At 41.8% G+C, this 20447-nt stretch overlaps 2 long non-coding RNA genes across 2 annotated transcripts in view; one reads left to right on the top strand and one right to left on the bottom strand.

The window, feature by feature from the left end:
* The window catches only part of LOC109300399, a 9185-nt gene extending 1112 nt beyond the window's left edge, over window positions 1–8073 (bottom strand). The window contains exons 1-2 of the long non-coding RNA XR_002098196.1: window positions 8063–8073; window positions 7157–7163 (exon numbers count right to left, since the gene is read on the bottom strand). This is a non-coding gene — a long non-coding RNA (uncharacterized LOC109300399). The remainder of the gene's footprint in view (window positions 1–7156; window positions 7164–8062) is intronic.
* Window positions 1897–18711, top strand: LOC109300400. Its single transcript, XR_002098197.1, has 4 exons — window positions 1897–1972; window positions 8758–8763; window positions 10918–10922; window positions 18699–18711. It is a non-coding gene; the product is annotated as an uncharacterized LOC109300400 (long non-coding RNA).
* The last annotated feature ends 1736 nt before the right edge of the window (window positions 18712–20447 follow it).

Here is a 20447-nt window from a genome sequence, read left to right as displayed (position 1 = left end):
CTGCTGGCCCCTTGCAGACATGCACCAGGATAATTCTCTCACAAAGCTTACCCAGGATCGAGGTAAGGTTAAAGAAAGAGATAAACATAGAGCTAACTGTGACTCAGGAAGAAGCACGCATGATGGAAACTAAAGTCAGTAGTTTGGTAACAGTTAAGACTACAGCTATAAGACTGTTTTCAATCTTTTCTCTAACATGAGAGGACATTAGTTTTGAAATGTGGAAACTGCCATTGAAATAAATAGCTCTCTAGCGATGCTTGTACACATCACAGGTTTTAATCCTCATTAAATTAAATATGTTTATAAAATTTAAACTTATTCATTTTGGATCACTATATCTGTGTTTACACACAGTAGGTTTTTGAATGAATTAAGTTGGGTCCCTGGCCGGTGCTGCAGGACAGTGGGACAGTCCAACACTGCCTCCCACCCCCTGTCCAGTGCCCCCCACCCAACCCATGCCTGTGTCCTGCCACGCTGCTGTGGAAACAGGGAGCCAGCCAAAGTGAGAGGAATCCAAGGGATGAACGACAAAAAAGTTGTAGTGCCATCTGGTGGACAAAGAGGCTCATTATACATCTTTGAGTGCCTTTGCATTTGCACACAATGAAGCCATGGATGTGATGCTTTAATTCCTGGTGAGCCAAACTATATTATGTCTGAGGAGTTTTAGGTGAATGCACCAGAAAGTCTTTTAAAGTGTCTGGAAAACGTGTGCATGCAAACAGTCATGCAGCTGCAGTGTTAGAAAGTGCGAAAAACATGGTGTCTACAAAGCAAATAAGTCAATACTTTCAGCACATATATTCTTCTACTAATAGTTCATATTTTCGTTGTGGAATTAAAATTATAGATTGAAATTGGAAAGTACTAACTATCCCAAAAAGTATCAAATATGCAGTGTAGCACTGTTGTGTCTGAAGAGCCCTTTTAACACTGGTTAGATAGAAGAACTTAAAATATGACAGCATTGCTTATTTAAAGCACTTCAACAATGTAAACATGGATGCACTCAAATGAATTTGTTTTTGTGGTTTAACCTGTTAAATATTTTGATTTGTATTAAAGTTACCAAGTACCCAATAATGCCCAAATACCAAGTCCAATACCCAATTAATTAATCAGAAAAAACAGTAAAAAAAACCCAATGACCTATTTAATTTACCATCTTCTACCCTGCCTCTTCCTCACTGGTGAGGAGTTCAGGGAATCCAGAGAAAAAAGTTGCCTGTTTGCAATGTGGAATGATGTTTCCTTTGTCTACCTTTGTTGTGTCACCTCTGTAAAGTATCTTTTGTTCCTTTCACGTGCTTTCCCTCAGGAAGGGAGCTTTGGACCATTATGATAATGTTGCAGTTATGTAAATAACTGAATCATTTATGCATACTGCAATAAAACTTTTCTTTGGTTTTGTCAGGTACCAAGCTCTATTAAAACTAAACAAACATGTTACAATGTCCTTGTAATGAGAGAGAAATAAACGAAGTAATGAAGGAATTGCTCAGTAATATTCTACAATTAGATGTACATAACTATCAGTAAAAGTTGTATAAGGTGAGTATCCTGAAGAGAAGCATCAAAACAGTTGACATTGTTTCTGTCACACCTAGAGGGCCAACTGTGTAACAATAGAACCTGTTTATAAATAGGGTAACTTTGCATAATGTTACCTAAGTAATAGGAGGTGATGTGTAGCCTGAAGTGGCAATCCAGTCCTTGCTCTTAAAACAGTTGTGCATTAGGACTGTGCAAAATTTTGCTGCCCGTTTTGTTTCAATGTTGTTTTGAGCCATTTCAACCTTGAAACAGCAAAGTCTAAATAGAACATGCAAGGTCAAAAAACAGGGAAGGTCAAAACATTTTAAAAAATTCAAAACATTTTGAGTTTCGACTGGGAAGCTGGGCTATGGCCTTACTTTCAATGGCTTGGCTTACTTCCCTGCAGAGAAAGAGGAAGTAAAATAAGGGTGTAGCAAAAACCCCATGTTTTTCTTTAAAATATATATATATATGATAGATATGCATTCCCTACCCTTCCCCAATTATTTCTGGCTTTTCTTTCTCTCCCTCTCTATTCCCTATAGACAAGCATAAGTGAGCTCATACTTAGGATAAGCTTTCACTTTTTTATTTTGGTAGCAAATTTTGGTTTTGGATATCCACTGTTTTATATTGTATTATGTCACAGGGGGACGGCACAATATGGCCCCGAAGGGGAAAAGGGGTGCCCCGGGACCTGAAATAAGGCAGGGGAGAGAGAGAAGGGAAGAAAGACAACAAAGAGTTCCTTACCTGCAGCCAACGACACGGGAACGTCAGAAGTGGCGCCGGGACCCACGCGGCTGATTAGCTGAGTCTTTTTAAAACTGCAGCCAGCTGCGATCAATAATGATTGGAGCCAGCACAGGGCGATAAAGGACACCCCAAGGGAAGAGGAGGGAGAGGAGAGCTGGAGACCAGCCAGGAGGGGAGACAAGCCTGAGTCCTCGCTCGGAGGTGAGGGAGAGGCCAGCAGCCAGCTAGGAGGCTGGAACACATTCCCCAACTGCGGGAAAGAGAGCACCGAGGGAAAAGTGGCGGATGCCCAGGTTTGCGGCGGCGGAGCTGGGCACAAGGATCCGGGGACAGAGGCCGGGGCTAAGAGACGCCCTGAAGAGAGGGGAATGGAGGAAGACCCGGCAGTCCAGGTGGGAGCAGCACAGGCTAGGGGATCACCCCAGAGTTCATCCCGGCAGGAAACCATAATATAAGCAGCAGGAGGGGCTGCAGAGTCCTGGATTCTGCTAGGTGGGACCACTCTGCAAGGGACCGAGCAAAGAGGGGAACCAGAGTGCCGGGAAGTAGTCCTGAGTAATTATTAAGAAAACACAGCATCCAGCCAGAGGGGTGCTGCAGAGAGAATTAAGCCAGGGGAGGTTTCTCTCTGGACAGGGAGTCCTGACTTTAATTTGTAAGCCCGAGAGACTTACGGGTGGTGTTTTTCTTTTGGGAGTTTTTTTGCTGAGTAACCTATGGTTGGAGGTCTGTGGGGGGAACCTCAGAAAGAGTCCTGACCAACAGGGTCTAGAGTCAAGCCAAGCTGACGGAGTCGCCACCAAATATCTTTCGGCATCGCAAAGCAAGGGACGGGTCCGGGAATCGTCAGCAACTCAGCGTGGCTGGGTTTTAGGGTGAGGTGTAGGGGAGGGTGGAGCCTCACAGAAGACCATCGCCCCTGGGAGTCCCAACCCCGGATAAGTTGAAGTAGTCGGCCTCTCCACTGAAGGTTCCAGCAAAGTCGTGGCAGGAGAGATAGGGGCGGAGACTACCGTTAAGATCAATCCGAGAATAGACAATTCCAGGGACAAAGCGGCCAACAGGTCCGTACGCCAGAGGCTGAGCAGCGTGAAACCTCATGTTCAAGGTCTGCCGGTTGCATATTATTATTAGGTTTGTATTGATTCTTACTGTTGTATATTGTATTATTATAATTTTCGTATCGATTTTTATTGTTTCATATAAATATTGTATGGTTTAGGCTTCTGTTTGTAAGTGAACCAAAGTCATGTCAAGTTTCCATTTTGTATGTCAAGTCTCCATCTTGTGTCCTCTGCCTGGGAATCTCCTGTGTTGCAACTGTATGAGTCATGTATCCCTCCCACGTAAATTAGTTCCCGGATGAATGAGAGTAATTGGGAATGATTGAAATACAATGGTAGCAGGCCTCTACTAAATGGCCTTTAATGACTGGGTCATCACCTTGCATTGATTTATCCAGGAACCACAGACCTCACCCAGGAACAGAGACAAGAACCCAGCATTTGAAAGACAAAAGACCCTGCAGAGCCGGCAACTCCCACCATTACAGACACCCAAAAATGCACATCCCTGCATGGAGCACACATGATCAGTACTCCAGGGGCTGACCCTTGCCTGGGCATGCCTCCTGTCACTAGGGTCAAACAAGGTCTGTCCCTATAAAAAGGGGCAGTGAAGACAGACTCGGTGGGATGCCCTCTCCATCTGAACCAGCACCATGACATACCACCAATCCACCTAGAGGCCCTACTGGTAACCCCCCTCTGTACAACACCTACTGGACAAGGACCCATTTCCAGCTGGATATCACTCCCCCCAGCCCCTCTTCAACCATTAGGACTTGGACTCTGCTTCTGTTCCCTACCTGGACTTCAGGCCTTCCACTGAGTTTCTTTCTCCTGCTGCCATTGTGAGTGCTTGTGTGTGTATGTGTGTTTGTGTGTGTGTGAACCAGTAACTTCATGGGGCTGTGTAGTGTGTTGTCTGTGTAATAAAACTGTTATTTGGACCCCGAAGTTGGGTTTTGCTTTACTATGGTTTGACCCTGCTCCAATCTCTGCTCCTTGCCCCTCTAACTTCTGTCTCACTTCTCCCTCTCCTGCTTCTGGCTCACTGCCACCTCCAACACTTGTACTGAGCTCCTCTCTGCCTCCAAACCCCCTGTATCTTTGCCACTAATATATACCCACTGCCTTTTCCTTTTCCCCTGAGCAACCAGGTTTCTGCCTCAGTTTGTTTCCTGGCTGTCTCCTCCTTGCCACCACTTATCTACACCCCCCACAATATCTCAGCTGTTTACCTCAATTTCTAGCCCCAGTCTACCTTAAGTAAACCCAAGCCTCAGTTCCTCAGCCAGCTTCTCTGTAGTCCACTGGTTCTAATCCTGGTTCTGGCAACTTTCACTCCCTATACTTCAACTCTCTCTCTCACCTGAACCTTCCCCCAAGTATCCCAGGTACCCCAAGCACACACATACACACTGTACCATCCTGTGACTAAGCTGCACCCACCAGAATGGCCCTTCTCCCATGGCTGGCCCAGCCTCACCATGTGGCTGCCTCAGTTAGGGCTGAGCATAGCTGGCCCAGGTCACTGGGGCAGGCCCACTCCTGGCAGCTGCAGCTCACTTACAGCCATTCTCTGCTCCCTGGCTGGGCCAAGCCAGGATGGGCAGTGCTACACAGAACCCCCTTTCCCTGTCCAATGGAGACAGTGGGCAGAGATCAGAAGAGAAGGGGGAAGATTCCCCACCCCCAGCACTGTACCTGCCCACTTGCTTCACAGATAGCTTTGAGTCTCTTCAAGCTTTGAATTTTTTCTACATTTTTCTTTCGATAATACCCTGTAATCTATGTAAAGAACTCAACGAACTAATAGCCATAGACCAAATTTTCCACTAAATATGCAAGTGAAAGTAATTCTCCTTGAAGTTTGTTTGAAATACAGTTAAGCAGAAGTGTTGCTGTAATTGCTGTAATCCCCTACAATTTACCTGTTCTACGCCATACAGTTTCTACAGTGTACATAAGTAAAATGTGTTAACATAAATTGCTAAATTGATAATTAAAAACTAAAAATTGACATGGTGAAAACATGATATCTAATTATACTGAACCTAAATTATCTCAACCAATCAAAGGTATGCTGAGTACTGATACACATAACACCATAATAACTCTCTTGGTTGCAGAGATCCTGTCCTGATTTGTTCTGAAAATCTAATGCATAAATACTGCATGGTTCCCCTTAACCATGTAATATGTAAATCCTTGGATGACAACAGAAGATGTGGATTCGCTTAACATTTAACCACTAGCCAGGTTAGTGATGGGGATGCTGAGCGCTGCCAGCAGTCCACCCTGGCATGCATGGCCAGTGGCTGGCTAGGCAAAGGGCTAGCATTTTTAATCACACTTGGTTATGGCTATTCTGCTTGGAATGTTTCAACCTATTTGCCAGAAATAGATATTAATATCTTTTCAAAAGACAAGAGAAAAAATGGGGTGTAAGAATGTTGAAAAGGAATTTGGTAAAAAAAAACAAAAAAACTCATGTCTTTTGCCCTCCTTTTCCCTTTTTCAAACTTTTCTTTCCTTCTTTCCTTTTTCTCCTTATGCACATATATCTTGAAGCTTTGATCAGTTCAAGTCCTAATCAAGCAAGAGCTACAGCAGCTAGCAAGACAAAGCAAGATAGCAAAATCTGCATAACCAGTCTGTGGTTTCACTTACTGCTATGTTTGGGATTTGTGGTTCAGATAGTGGACATATAGAAACCAAACATATTCCTGAAGTTCATTGTTTAAACAATTTATGCTGGTTTGGTTTTGTAAGTGTATACATTGGAGCTGTTTGACTTGTGGGCTATCAGCTCCTTTGAGTTAAAGCCAGATCATTTTAAAATTATATTTTGAAGTATTTTTAACCCAACTATCCAATTAGGGTTACATACTTGACAGTAAGTTATAGAGATTTTTTTCACTACTACTCCTGTACTTATCCACAAAAATGATTATTTTGAAAAAAGTGTGAGTCTCTTAGATGGAATATGATTGCCAAATAATGAAACCACACATGTGCAGACTTCCATGAAGATGTATGCACCCAAGGACAGCTTCATTGCAATGTTCTTGAATCAGTAGGTGGTAACTTTGATTTAGTATGCTATGTATTAGATTTAGCAGATGATGTATCTAATGCAGAAGGTGATGTTTCTGGCTCAAAAGGTGTTGTATCTGATTGAAGTGGCATATCTAGATTCAGCAGGTAATACATTTAATCCAGCAGGGGTTGTACCTGATTCACTTTATGATATATCAGATGCACTAAATGATCTATCTAATTTTATGAGTAATATGTTTCATTCAGGATATGATCTGTTTCTCTAATGAGTATTTTTTTCTGTAAATGATTTATAGATTCCATTATGAAATAGAACACATTAATAAAACATCTTATTTCCATGCATGTTTGAATTTTACCATTAGCATACATTTTAAGAGCAAAGAAGGATGAAGCTAGATCAGAAATTGTAGAATAACTATGAAAGTTGGAAGTCACTTTTCATACATGACATTGTCTGAAAACACAGTCAGTCATATTACCGTAATATCATGTATGAAATTAATGGGCTAGTAAGAGGAAGAAAGAATTTTTTTTTTATCTTTAGTCCCTCCAAGTGTTTTTTTTAAGTGGATTGTATTATCGTTATCAGATTAATTACACTAATTTACAGAATATTTCACAGTGCTATATGCAAGGAAATCACAACGAACAATTACCCTCACAGAATTCCTTCAACTGGTGACACATTATGGTGAAAATAGCCATGGAAAAACAGGAAATATATCAACTACAAACTGGCTACAAAGTATGGGAATCAGTATCAACATGAAATCCCTTGAGAGTTCTTTGGTATGTATTACAGTATAAGGGTAAGTGGAAACAGCAAAGGAATACATTCCTGTTCTTTTAAACTTATGTAGGAATAAACAATAAAGGGCCAGATTCTATTGCAATGGATTTGTAAATAGTTTGTAAATGGACTTAGTCAGTTATGTACAATTCTCTTCCACTCTGATGCATTCCTTGAAAAAGTTAACTCAAATGGTTGATGGGCTCTCCTCCTCCTTGCTGCTTTTTTGAGACTCAGTCTTGAGGGTAAGATGATGGTGTGCTACAAAAGTAGATGCATTAATGAATTTTCAAGATTTGAATAAGGTGGAATAGGATTGGACTTAGGTGCCTAAGTACACTATAATTCTTTGGATTCCGTATCTCTTCCATTCTGCATGAATACAATGATTATTTCTTAATTTCAAAGGTTTAGACCTGTGAGAAGTTAGAATATTTTAACCTCCCAAGTAAATATAGCAATAAGCATGAAATGCCCCCCATACATTTTTTCTTTAACTTCTGCTGTCATTCTAATAACACATAATTACTTTCTCCCTCATATGATCCATTTTATGATATTCATGTTCTATAAAGGAAACAGAAAACCACCATTACCACCTTTAGATCTGACTAAGTTAAATTAAGATATTCCAATTGAAAGGTGCTGAACTGTACATTTCATAGATAAAGTTTAAGTGGGTGTGAACATCATTCTATTTTAATCATCATTTTTATTTTAATTGTACATGCTCCCCCCCATGTTTATGCAAAGATTTTTCCCCCACTTGCTTCCTATGGGAAGAGAATACCATGGACATATTTAAACAATAGTACACCTGAATTATAACACAAACTTCAATCTTAACCTCCCTGTGTTTGAAAGTTATAGGTGCCAAATAAGAAGGGTAAGAGCCTGATTCATCTCAATATAATATAATATAATATAATATAATATAATATAATATAAGGCAGGAATCATTCAAGTTAAATTAATATTAAAGTGATATAAACCTCCTTTTCAAGGTGAAGGGAAGTTTGGGTTCCAAGTTCTGATTTTTACTTTATTTTATTTTAATAGAATCAGCTGCAAACAGAGGTAATTTTTTAATTCATCACCTTTATCTTTTTAATGCAATTATTCCTTTCTGTGACAGAACACCCCTTTGGGTGTCTGTCACTTTATGGGCTGAAGCAGAGAGCTGCCAGGTGGCTGATGAGAGTGGCCATTTTGGACAGTGACCATTTTGGAGAGCTCTGTTTTAAGAGCAGAGCAGTGTGAGATCAGTCAGCAGGGAGAAAAAGTTGCCCTGCTGAGCTCTGGCTCCAGGAACATCTGGGAGGTAAGGGCAGGAGCTAGGGGGATGGCTTGGAGGCTCCTGGTGGTCCTGGGCATGACCTAAAACCACACCCTGCTAGGATAGGGAGGCCTGGTGGGCCTGCTTATGGCGGGGCAGGATCACATAAGTATCGGCACCAAGAACCACCCTGGTGTATGGTGGGTCGGGGCACCTAAACCCCTACCTCCACTTTCAGATGGGTTACCAGGAGAGTTGAGGGGTAGAGGGAGGTAAGCTTATTGAGAAGTGCCTGAGTCCCATCGGGTGTTGGACCCTGGAGGTGGGCCAGGCATGCTGAAAAAGAAGCACCTGAGCCCAAGGGGGTGTAAGACCCCCAAGCCCTGAGAGTTGTAGGGCAGAGTTGTGGGGACAGATAAGCTCAGGGAGGAGTGGCTGAGTCCTAAGGGGTGGAAGATCCCAGGTCCTATGGTAAGGGGTGGAGTCATGGCCTGAGAGAGGAGCGTAGTGGTCTGGTGAGGGGCTGGGGTGAAGTAGGCCCATAGTTGAGCAATCACTCAGTCCCATTCAGGTGGGGGTCACAGGAGAGTAGAGAGAGAAAAGCCTGAGGATATTTTTGAGTAAGGCAGAGTGATTGTGGCCTGGATAGGCAGCATGCAAGAGAACGGGTGAGAGCCAGTGGAGTGCAAGAGGCTCTTGTGAGAGGGGTGTGTGTGTGTGGCCTGAGAAGGCAGCGTGGGAGAGACAACTATGTGTCCAGTTTGACCCGGCTTTGAACCAGATGTGGAACACACTGTGAGACATCAGTGAGGCATGGGGCACGTGTAGCGAAGGTAGGAGCATGTACTTATCACCCACAGTCATTTGGAAGCATGAAGGGCAACCTCCCACCTATTTAACATCCCAGTCATTTATCAACAAGGCGTGGCAGTGGACAAGGCAGGAGGTTTGCCCAGAGACACTGGTGGGGCCATACTAATACCAGGCCTGGAAGGTGCTTTTGTCATGCTTTCCATTTCTTTATTTTCAACCGTAGCATCTGCTTCTGCAATAGCTTTCACGTAGCTAGCTTGAGCATGAAAAGCAGTGAAGCTTTAATGGCCCAGGCAAACAACTCGAGTAATCTTGGGGAGGCATTCATTTACAGTTTATGCTACATCTGTCACTGCCATAGCTATACTGGTATTACTAACTGAGCTACATATACCTCAGGTATGTCTCATACCTGACTTCAGTGCAGACACACTGGGAAAATATACCCTTAACAAGAAATAGCAATAAACTTATTCCAGACAAAGGTTTAGTGTTGTTCAGGGCCATGGTGTTTATGGGACAGATTCTGCCACTTTACCTCTTAATTGAATATTGTTCTGAATTATCTTGTTGCCCTGAATAAGAAACCTGCTGAAGTTTACTGCCAATCAGGACCATTATGCTAGTTGATTTACAGTTGTGATTTCCTGAGGAGCTAAAAATCTAGTTCAAATACACTGGTATCAAACAATTTCCACTGTGAGAAATGAGGAACAAATAAGATTATATTTATCTTTTTTATTTGGCCATGTAATTGTGCATTATAGGCCCATGCTGACAACTTAGTTTCTGATTATTTCATGATCAATCAAACTGTATAGGAACAGTGCACGGGCCAGATATAATTTCATAGAAGAAAAGACATTGTTTAAAAAGGTTTAAGTCTGGGTAAGTGTGGCATTCAAGTGTGGTCAAGAAATGTGTTATGGAGAGACACATTTTTACCATATTCTGATGCCCATGCAGCACATTTCTATTATCTGTGTAACACTATGTATCATTGCAAGGAATTTCCTTCTGAATGACAAAGAAATAAAATAAAACAAAAAATATTCCACCAGTGTGCCAATTCTGGGAACTTTTGGGAGTTTTATCCTACCTGTTCTTGTAGTCACATGAATCCTATTGCAAGGAAGCTGGAAAAACAAACAATACAGGCAAAAACATAAAAAGGCATCCAATGTCTTCACATTTTAAGTGTTAATATATGATTGTTTTACATGGTTTTGCAAACAGTGGGTTTGCAAACATTAAGCTGCTTCACTGAATATTGCTAAAGACTGATTATAGCCTTGACAACATGAAGAAATATGCAGTGTGTGCGTGTGTGTGTGTGCGCACACGCACAGAGTAAGTGTGGTGAGCTTTATGTGTGGTAGAACATGCAGGGGTAGGGAATGAGATCCCCCCATGGTAAGTCTAAGAGTGCTGCCTGCCAAGAAACAAGAATTTGTTGTCTTCTTGATTCTGCCACATGCAAAAAACAATAGTGTGGTCAAAGTTAGAGTGGTGCTGAATACACTTTGCACCACTCTCAGGAATATATCCAAGACCAAAACTGAGATCCTAAGAGCATACCAAAAAAAACCCATGTGAAAAGTAGCCCTATGCAGGGGAAGTGAGTGGGTGGGGTTTGTTTTCCAGCACTAGTCTTAGAATTAAAGCAAAGGTGTAGACAAGTGGTTCTCAAGAGTTTAGGCTCAAGGAAGTCCTTGTCAAACTTGAGGCACATGTCTATAACTTTTGTGAACTAAGCAGTGCCCTGTTTCAAAAACTAATTTATACAGTACTTACTTCCTTGCAGAGCATGTGTATAGGCACCCTAACATCTGTTTTTGGCAAATTGTTAGAAATTCAGATTATTTAAACTCAGGCCTACAAGCAGTGGATCTTTGTAACAAGGAAGAAACTGAGAAAGTAGCTTTGGCCAGCATACAAAATGACACTCAATGATTTGGATGATAGGACTGAGTGCACCCTTAGCAAATTTATGGATGACACCAAGTTGCAGACACTTTGGAGGGTAGTCACCCTCTGCCCGAAGAATGGTGTTTGTACCCAAAAGCTTGCAAAAAAGCATTTTTCCAGCTATTTTAGTTGGTCTAATAAAAGATATCAGATTTACCCAAAGAACCTTGTCTGCCTACATCTTTAGACCAACACGGCTACAACCAACACTCCTGAAAAACTGACAGTTAACAAGAGGTTTCTGGACAAGCTACTCATGACTACATCTCACAGGTCTGAATTCCTGAAAGATCCTACTAGGGGGTAAATGCATTTTGGTATTTAGTACAGAAGACTCATATGTACAAATAGGTTCATTAAAATTGCAAGAGCCTTTAGCACACTGGTAACAGCTTGCCCGAAGGTTAACATTTATTGTTCTGCAGTGCCAACATTCTGCTTTTATGGGGAACATTTATATGCTAAATTGCCTATTATGTTAAGCTGTAAGTTCCCATTTAGCAGCATCAGGAATAAGATTTGACTATAAGTGTTTAGATTTTATTAGTGCTGTGCCAGTCTTCTTAATAACTCAAACTTCCTAAAGGCAGAATTTTTGCTGCATCCTTTACAGAAGGTGCTTATGCAAGGGATGTGTTTATAAACAGTTGGCATAAGTAGAATGGGCAGTATTTTGAGATTTTTGTTATTGATAGCACATCTCTCCCCTAAGCAAATCCTAAATGACAAAGTTAAGTAATTATTGTAAATAAAACAATCTAAATAATGGCTACTTCCTTAGTTAACGAGCCCAGAAAAAGTCAGTTGAAATACTCAGAGGAGCTGGGTGTTGCTTATTGATAAGTAAATATGGCCAGCAGCTTTCCTTTTGTGGGTTGTTCCACAATGCATGACCTGCAAAGATAAAGTGTGAAATATTCTGCACATAAACTGAACTAGCACATTTCAGCTATGTGTGTAATTCTCCAAGGTAAGCAAAATGTCTCCTCTGGTGAAATTGTGTGATCTCTCTACCCTCTACAAGCAATGGTTAGTTTACAGCATACACCACAACTCAGAAAACTGGGACCAGGGACAACACAAAGACTTTCAACTCTAAGTTACTGTTTTAAATCTAGGAAAAGGATTCAATTAGACATGAATACAAACACTTTTAGGAACATACGTAAGTTCCAGTATTTGCCCTGGCTGAGTGAAAATAATAATGGCTGAGGGCTGTCACCAGATGACTGTTTGACAAATATGACTTGAAGTGGTTTGACAAAATAAAAACAAATCTGAGTCTTCAATCTAGGCTTTGACTTAACATTGAGAAAAGTTAAGTTAGTCTTTTTAAAGGAACAACAAAATGCCCTCTTATGCCTCTGCAAGAAATTGAAGGACAAAAACCAAAAAAACAGTAAGAATGCTACTTTGTGCTGAACTATTTTTAACCTGATTAAAAGCAGGAAGTTAAAGAAAAGTGATAGGATAGCCTGTTCTCAAAAGACAATCAGCCCAATTTTGCAGAATTTACATATTCAGAGTGGGGATAATAATGTTTGGCTCTTACAGGTTGTCTCTCATCCAAGCATATCAAACATTTTGCAACATCATTCTCCCCCTTGACTCAGAGACTAAAATTATTAACCCTATTTACAAATGGAAACCAATGATCTGGAACCTCAGTTTTATTTACAGAGATCAAATTTTCAGCACAATAATATGTGACAAATTCCAAAAAAATCAGTTATAATGATTATAGGGCAAACATGAAATAGGAATCTGTCAACAGCCACCCCTGTGTCTTATGAGACAATAGATTTGAGCTGAATATGGCACCAGCTTGTTGGACATCTGTGAGAATGGCTGTAGAGTCTGATTCTTGAATGACAGCTCCTTCCACACTTATCATGTGTGAAGTTCATATCTAAGAGTCCTGAATGTGTTGCAAGGCTCTTCCTGAGGGTTCTTTTTTCCCCTGCACCTTGGGCTCTTCTTGCCTCAAAAGCCTTCATTCCAAACTAATAGACTGTTTCCAAGTACTTTGGTCCTCAGCAATCTTTTTCCAGTTGTTTTATTCAATATCCATTGCCTTGATATCTTTTTGGTGGCCAGCCACTCTTTTCCAATAACTTGAAGAAGCTTTTTTCTGCCAAGAAGGTCAAAGGCCTTGGTCAGATCAATGAAAGTGATATAGAGGCGTCTCCTTTGTTTCTTACATTTTTCTTGGATTTCTTGGAGTGCAAAATATCTAAGGTGGACCTACTAGCTCCAAAGCTGCACTGTGACTCAGGATTCAAAGTCTTCTGACCACCACTCCAGCAGGATCATTCCAACAATGCTTAGTAGTGAAACTCCATGATAGTTGTTGCAGTTACTGAAGTCACCTTTATTTTTGTACAGAGTGACTATATTGGCATTGTGCATATTTTGTGGCATTGTCTCTTGTGTCCAGCAGTGAGTAAGAAGCTTGTATTGGTGAGGAAGAACAGGTTTCCCATACATGATTGCTTCTGCAGGAATGCTGACTTTTCTTGGGGGCCTTGCAAATGGCCAGACCATCTATGGCTTTACTTAGGTCCCTAACAGTTGAAATATCATCAAGCTTTTCAAGGACAGACAGACTCTCAAAGTTAAGGGCTGTGTCAGTCACATCACTTACCCTTGAATACATTTCAAGGTACTGTTCTATCCATCTTTCCATCTGTTACCTTCAGTCTGTTGTGACCAGGGATTGTAGAAATCCATTTGCCACAGAAAAATGCAGAATTTGCATTTTTATAATCTTTAGAATTATGGGAAAAATACTGAAAATAAAATGCTAGTTCCCAGGTTTCCACCAGCATACAGGGAAGCAGTCAAAATGGTGGAGGGGCAGGGCTGCATGAATGACAGGCCTCTTGGCCAATCAGCAGCAAGGGGTGAGGCCATCTGAGGAGCAACCCAATCAGCATTGGTGGGGGGAAGAGGAGTTGCTGCAGAAAAATGTGGATTTTTATGGGAGTTTTTTATTGCAGAATTTAGTTTTTTTTATCATGGAAACTAGGATCCATGGTTATGACTTCTCTTGATGCTATCTTTAATGGAACTGAATTCTCTGCAACTGGACCTGTCACTTTCTTGATTTCATCACACAAGGCTATGATGTTCCCATTGTCAAATGCGGATTGAATTTCCTGACACAGTTGCAGCCAATAGTCATTGGCACAATGTCCTGAGATTTGTTGGACAACAATTCTTGCATTTTCCAGTTCCTTCCAAGTTCCATGTGAGGCATACTTCTTGTGACTTAACATAGCAGCTTTTTTGGTCTTGATAAATTCATGTGTGTGTGCCTTGAACCAACCCCCATTTCTTCAGACCTGTTTTCTGAATATAGAGTCAGCAGTGACATAGATCTTTTTTTTTTATCTTCAGTCTCACACAAAGGCAACCCTGAAGCCACCTCCTCCAGAGCTGCAAGATTTTCTGATGAATCAGATGTACTGGTGTTTTTAATGTGTGGTAAATACTGATACTTAGGGCAAAAGATTTTCTTTGGTTTTAGTTTGATCCTAGTGACCACAAATGAGGTATCAGTACTCACTGAGTGACCAGTACTCAGAATCAGCACTATAATAGGTATGAGTAAGAAGAACATTACTGAGACTGGACCACTTAGCGATGATGAGGTCCAACTGGTGCCAGTGGCTGGATCTTGTATACCTTATGGCATAGCTTTATTTGAAAGAATGAGTTGGTGATGCACAAATTATAATAATAGCAGAATTCTAAAGCCTTTGTCCATTATCTTTCATGCTTCCTGTTATGTGAGTGCAAGACAATTGGCAAGGATTCATTGTCAGCACCAACACTAGCATTGAAGTCCCGCAGGAGATTCAAGTTCCTAATCTCTGGAATCTTGCCAATAACACTAGCCAGTTCTTTGTAAAACTTGTCTTTAGCCTCAGCAGAATAGTAGAGTGTTGGAGTGTATGTACTCACTAAGGTGACTGAACTTCCTGAAGTATAAAGGCGGAGTATAAAGATACTTTTAAAGCCACTTGATGGATCAGCTTGAGAAGATTGTTTCTAACAGCAAAACCTATGCCATATTCACATGTCTCTTTGGGAACTTTCCCTTGCCAGAATAATGTGTAGTACTTTTCTCTTAAGGAACCATCCAAGGCCAGGCATGTTTCTGCTAGTGCTGCAGTGTCAGTGTTTAATTCCATATCTATCATGGCTGTTTTACAGGCATCAGAGAGATTGTTAGTCAGGCCAGGATATTTTCCTAACATTTCATGTTGAAATGCAGAGTACTGATATTCTGGTGCAGTGATGCAATCTTCTTGTTGAGTTTGCTTTTAGCTCCAAACACCTATTGGAACAGACAAATCAGGGCAGATCAACCTTACTTGTTGGGGGCTGACTGGCTTTAGGTAGACAGTAGTTGATAAATGAACTACAACAGACTTTGCCACTGGAAGAGGCAACCTATGGTATTCCTCCTTTAATTAAAAGGCCTGGATTTATAACTCATAACTGTTGTTTCCACGTTGAATCCTCGCTTGAAAGATAAAGCAAAGCTGGAGTGACTACTCCAGGGTGCAAATGCCTGTGCAGTATATATATGGAGACACTGGGTTGTCCACACACCTGTGTTGCTGGCTGCTGAACAGGGTTGAAGAGTCGAGTCTTTCTTATCATGGAGAAGACCGCATTTCCAAAACTTTTTAGTGGCATTTCTTCTGCCATGAGTTAGGCTAGTATCCCTCAACCCCAAAGGTGTTCATCTGTCTGAAGCCATTGGCACTCTAGAGGTTACTAGGTTATTTAACTGCTGCCCAGTACTTGGTGTTAAAAGTCACAGGTAGTACCATCTACTGTAAATTAGGGTAGCAGGCAAACTTGAATTGACCTGAAATACAAAATGATAACAACAGATATAAATTTTGTACAAAATTCCAAAGAACTGATCAAGAGAAGGGATGGTGTATAACCATGATTGACGATTAAGCAAGAATGCAAAAAGTCCTAACTGTGCCCTGCAGCAGTCAAATAACTTGCACTGACTGCAGGGAAAACCATAGATCCTTTCAGTGTCAGATTCAATGTCCCTTTCCCATGCTCTGTGGACCCATCCAAAAACCACCACAGCTCTGCAGAAATTAATCAGGATCTAAATGTACAATGTTGCCCTTGTACTGCAGCTTAAGGGTTACAGCACCATGCAGCCTCTAGTGAACCTGAAGATGTCAGCTTTACCCTACTAACACAATCCAGACACTTTAGCAAAGCAGCTAAAAAGTTCAAGAAATATCCTATTTAAAATTATATTTTGCAAGCCATTTAAAGAAAAGACTTACCTAATGCTGCTTAATCAAATTCTTCTGAAAATAACTTAAAGGTGACAGGTCAGCAAAGACAAGCTTATTTAAAGACTGTATTTTAAGATTTAACTGCTAAGAGTCTTAACAAGCCTAATCTTCTAAGAATTATAATAAAAGTTCAAACCTTGTTTATTTAAAGATCAAAATTTAAGAACCTCTATCAAAGATAGGCAAGTATTAACATATTGTCCATTTCTTAAAAGTCACCTTTCTCTTCTCAAGGGCAATTGTATAATAGGTGGTTCCTTTTGCTTTTGAAAATATATAGGTAGGGAACATGGTATTTAGATGTGTCACCTCTAGGTTAGGCCTTAGACTTTTTTTTTCTCATCTGTGGCTGTGTTTACATGAGATGCTGACTGTGCAGTAGCTTGTTACTACTGTGCAGTAGCAACACTATTGTGATGCTCCTGCATGATATTAACAAACTACTGCGCATTTAGAGTCACCTAAAAGCCATTCAGCAATGTTACTGCACAGTAACTCCAGTTAGTGTGCAGTCATTTAGTACTTGTGTATGCAAATACTAGTAAATGACTGTGCAGTAGATGTGGCCTGTTTTTAGCAATTTTGATGCAAAAGGGCCATGTTACAAATTACGTATGTATAAGAATAATCATAAGAGGAGGTTTCTCTGATCTTTAATGAATCCCTTAATCAGTTCACACTGAGAATCTGTGTACCATCTATAGCGCTGGAATTCCTACATGTTAATATGGAGTCTTACTTCATTATTGACTTCATCTCTATGTATGCAGTGCCTAACCTATATCTCCATGGCCAGCAATCAGGGAAAGTGTGCTAGAATTTCTAGCTAGATCCTGTTTCTATGCTGCAAATCAGTTTATCATCAGCCATGGGAAAAGGTTAAGCAGCTATGATATCAGCATGTAATAATCAGAAATACACAGTGGATCCATAGTTATAATTGCTTCTAATTTTGCCTATTGCTTCTTCAGTCTTCATTGGGTTTGACACTTTGCAGTCTGAAAGCTGTTAGGGTATTAACCTAAGGTGGTGCACTGTGGTAATGAGACTTCAGTGAGGCAATGCACTAGTCCAGCAGCTAGAAGCTTGCTGGTGGCTTGTGAGAGAAGAACAGTTGCAGGAGTAGTTGTGCAATACAGCTAGTTCCATTAACATGAAATTATCATAAAGGTAATTCCCTATTATCTTGTCTATTTACCAATATAAAGAGAAACAATATTTCCAGTGAAATAGGGAACTTCAGTCAGGCCAAAGAATGACACATTACCTAAGACTGTTCAACACTCATCATTTCAGAGCTTTCAAAAATGTATATTGAGAGCTTAGTTGTGGTGTTGTATAAAGAGACCTAGGTCTTCTGACTGCACAAAGGCTATTTGCAATATGCAAGGCTCTAGCTTTTATAGACTCCTCCTTTATATTCACTCTAAATTCTGCCTGGTTTGTGAATTTACTCAGAAAAAAAATGGAAGCTATGGTCTGAAAACAATATAATGGCCTTAATGAGTACTAAGGAGTGTTGCACTGCCAGGGGATTTCCTCCAGGCTGAGGTAATTCTCACCTGTCTGATTAGCTTGGCACTCTGGCCCCATCCTGTCATTGGAGTCACATGAAACTGTGTGGCTTTCCCTTGGCTGATACAAAAAAATCACTGAACAGCAGGCTTTCAGATGTCAAGATACCAATTGGAAATAAATTTTAATTAGAATTGAATTTACCCAGAGCTTTCTTCCATATTAGAAGTGCACCATGAATGTGTAATTGAAGAACAAGACCCTAGTTATTATGTATTTAGTATTACAACTAGGCAAGATAACCCTTTAGCTATTTAAAGAAGGCATCCACAAGCACTAAAAGGGGGGGGGGGAAATGCACTGCTATGGTGCACTGGCTACATCCCAAGGAAACAGACAATAAAACAGAAAATGAAACGTAGGGGGAAAAAATAACAAAGCTGGCATAAGTCAGATATTTCAAAGTGACTCAGCATGTCCACTGCTTGTCCCAAATTTACTTTACTTAGTCTGCTGGTCAAGTCCTTCACAGCAACAGGAATTGTATACTGACAGGGAGTACACTCCAGGGATGTGCTTGCTGGGGACTGCTATAACTTGTTTTAGTCACTGAAGAGCTCCTAAAGCCAGCCAACCATTCTCAATCCAGCATTTCAGAATCCAGAACTTGGCCTCCCGCACACAAATGTGGAGTCTGCAGACAAGGGAGACAATGAGGGGCTTATGGTAAGTCACTTGTCTAGACCCCTTTCCCCCACCCAGAGCCAGAAACCATGCAGCTGCTCAACAAGTTGGCATTGACCATTTTGTGATATGCCAGTGTTCTGCCTCCCAACTGGGAAAACCCAGATGCCTGAGTTCCATCTCCCTGCTGTGAAAGCTAGCAGGATTGAGAAACCCAAGTGTCAGGGCCCAGAGGTATGTGCTGGTTCTGGTTCTCCAGGAGGAGAGAAAGAGAGGCATTGAGGGTTTTTTGCTCCCATTTCCCTCTATGCCTTACATGCAGTGGTGCTCATTCATAGATGCTATGAGAAATGGTGCCTAGGGAATTGCTAGCAAAGATGTGCAGATTTGCCTGTTAGTTACACCTTGGCTGTGGGGCTCAAAAAAGGCTTTCAGGGTGTGGTGTACTTACCGATTCAGCCTGGCATGTCCTGGGCTCAAAAAATCATTTTGGTTGGAGCCAGCCCACCAATCAGGTACAGGCTGAGCAGAAGGGGGCAGGGGTGAGGAGCCTCCTGGACCTGATTGAAGCCTGTATTTTGCAGGTCCAGCAAGACTTTGGGGTGGAGCCTCCAAAGCAAATAAAAGGAGCTCTGTGCTCAGCACACAGCAGGTGTATTGGGGAGATGATGAAGGAAAAAGGAGCTGGGGAAGAGCTGCCCAGAGGGTGAAGGAGCACCCAGAAGAGTCCCAAAGACCCCCCTCACTGGGACTGACACCTCAGCCCCATAGGTGCATGGAGTGGTGCATGGGGCTCAGACCTTGGGGCTGCTCGCAGTAGTCTGGGTCTGTATCCCCGGGCGGGTGGCCAGGGAGCAGTGAACAGATTGGTGCGCAGAGTCCAGACCCTGGGAACCACTCAAGGTGGCTCAGGTCTGCAACCCCGGCAGGCAGCCAGGAGCATGGTGCAGAGATCACTGCATGAAGGGTCCAATAATGAACCAGGACTCTGGGAGCTGCTTCAAGGTGGCCTGGGTCCCCAACCCCTGGCACACAGCCAGGCTGCTGATGTGGCAGCACCCTCCAGTGGGACCAGGAGCTGATCGAAACCCATTGTTGCACAAGGCAGCCTGGGCTTCCAATCCCTGCCATAAGGAGAGAGCCAAATGGTGCACAGATTGGTGCACAGGGCTGTGAGCTGGGAAAGAAAGCCCAGGCAATGGTCAGCCACTGTGCCAGGAGAGGCACCCAGCCCACAGAACCGGAGAAGCCCCACATCACCAGGTATTGTGAGTGTTGGGAACAAGGGTATCCCGTGGGGGAGGGAACTCCCAAGAGGTCCCATCTCAGCCCATTAGGGGTTGGAGGGGCCAGGAGTATTGTCCTCTTTTCCCCTGGCAGATCTGTGGTCAGGCTTCCTCTCATTGAATGGGGAGACCCTAGCATAGTATCACCCTGAACACCCAGAAGGGTGAGTGAGTGCCTCAGATTTTGTTATTAGAGGTTTCACTGTTATATGAGAAGAAGTGTATTCTTATCTTTGACTTCCACTGCATACATGACAATGTTCTTTCATGGACTGTAAATAGTTAATTGCCTTTATCCCTGTTGATGTGCTGTATTTACCTGTGTTTACTTATACTTAACTGTTCCAG

Source organism: Gavialis gangeticus, unplaced genomic scaffold (genome assembly GCF_001723915.1).
Source record: "Gavialis gangeticus isolate Ggan-Ray unplaced genomic scaffold, GavGan_comp1, whole genome shotgun sequence".
Classification (NCBI taxonomy): domain Eukaryota; kingdom Metazoa; phylum Chordata; order Crocodylia; family Gavialidae; genus Gavialis; species Gavialis gangeticus.
The sequence above is the reverse complement of the archived record's forward strand: the minus strand, read 5'-3'. Positions and strand labels throughout refer to the sequence as shown.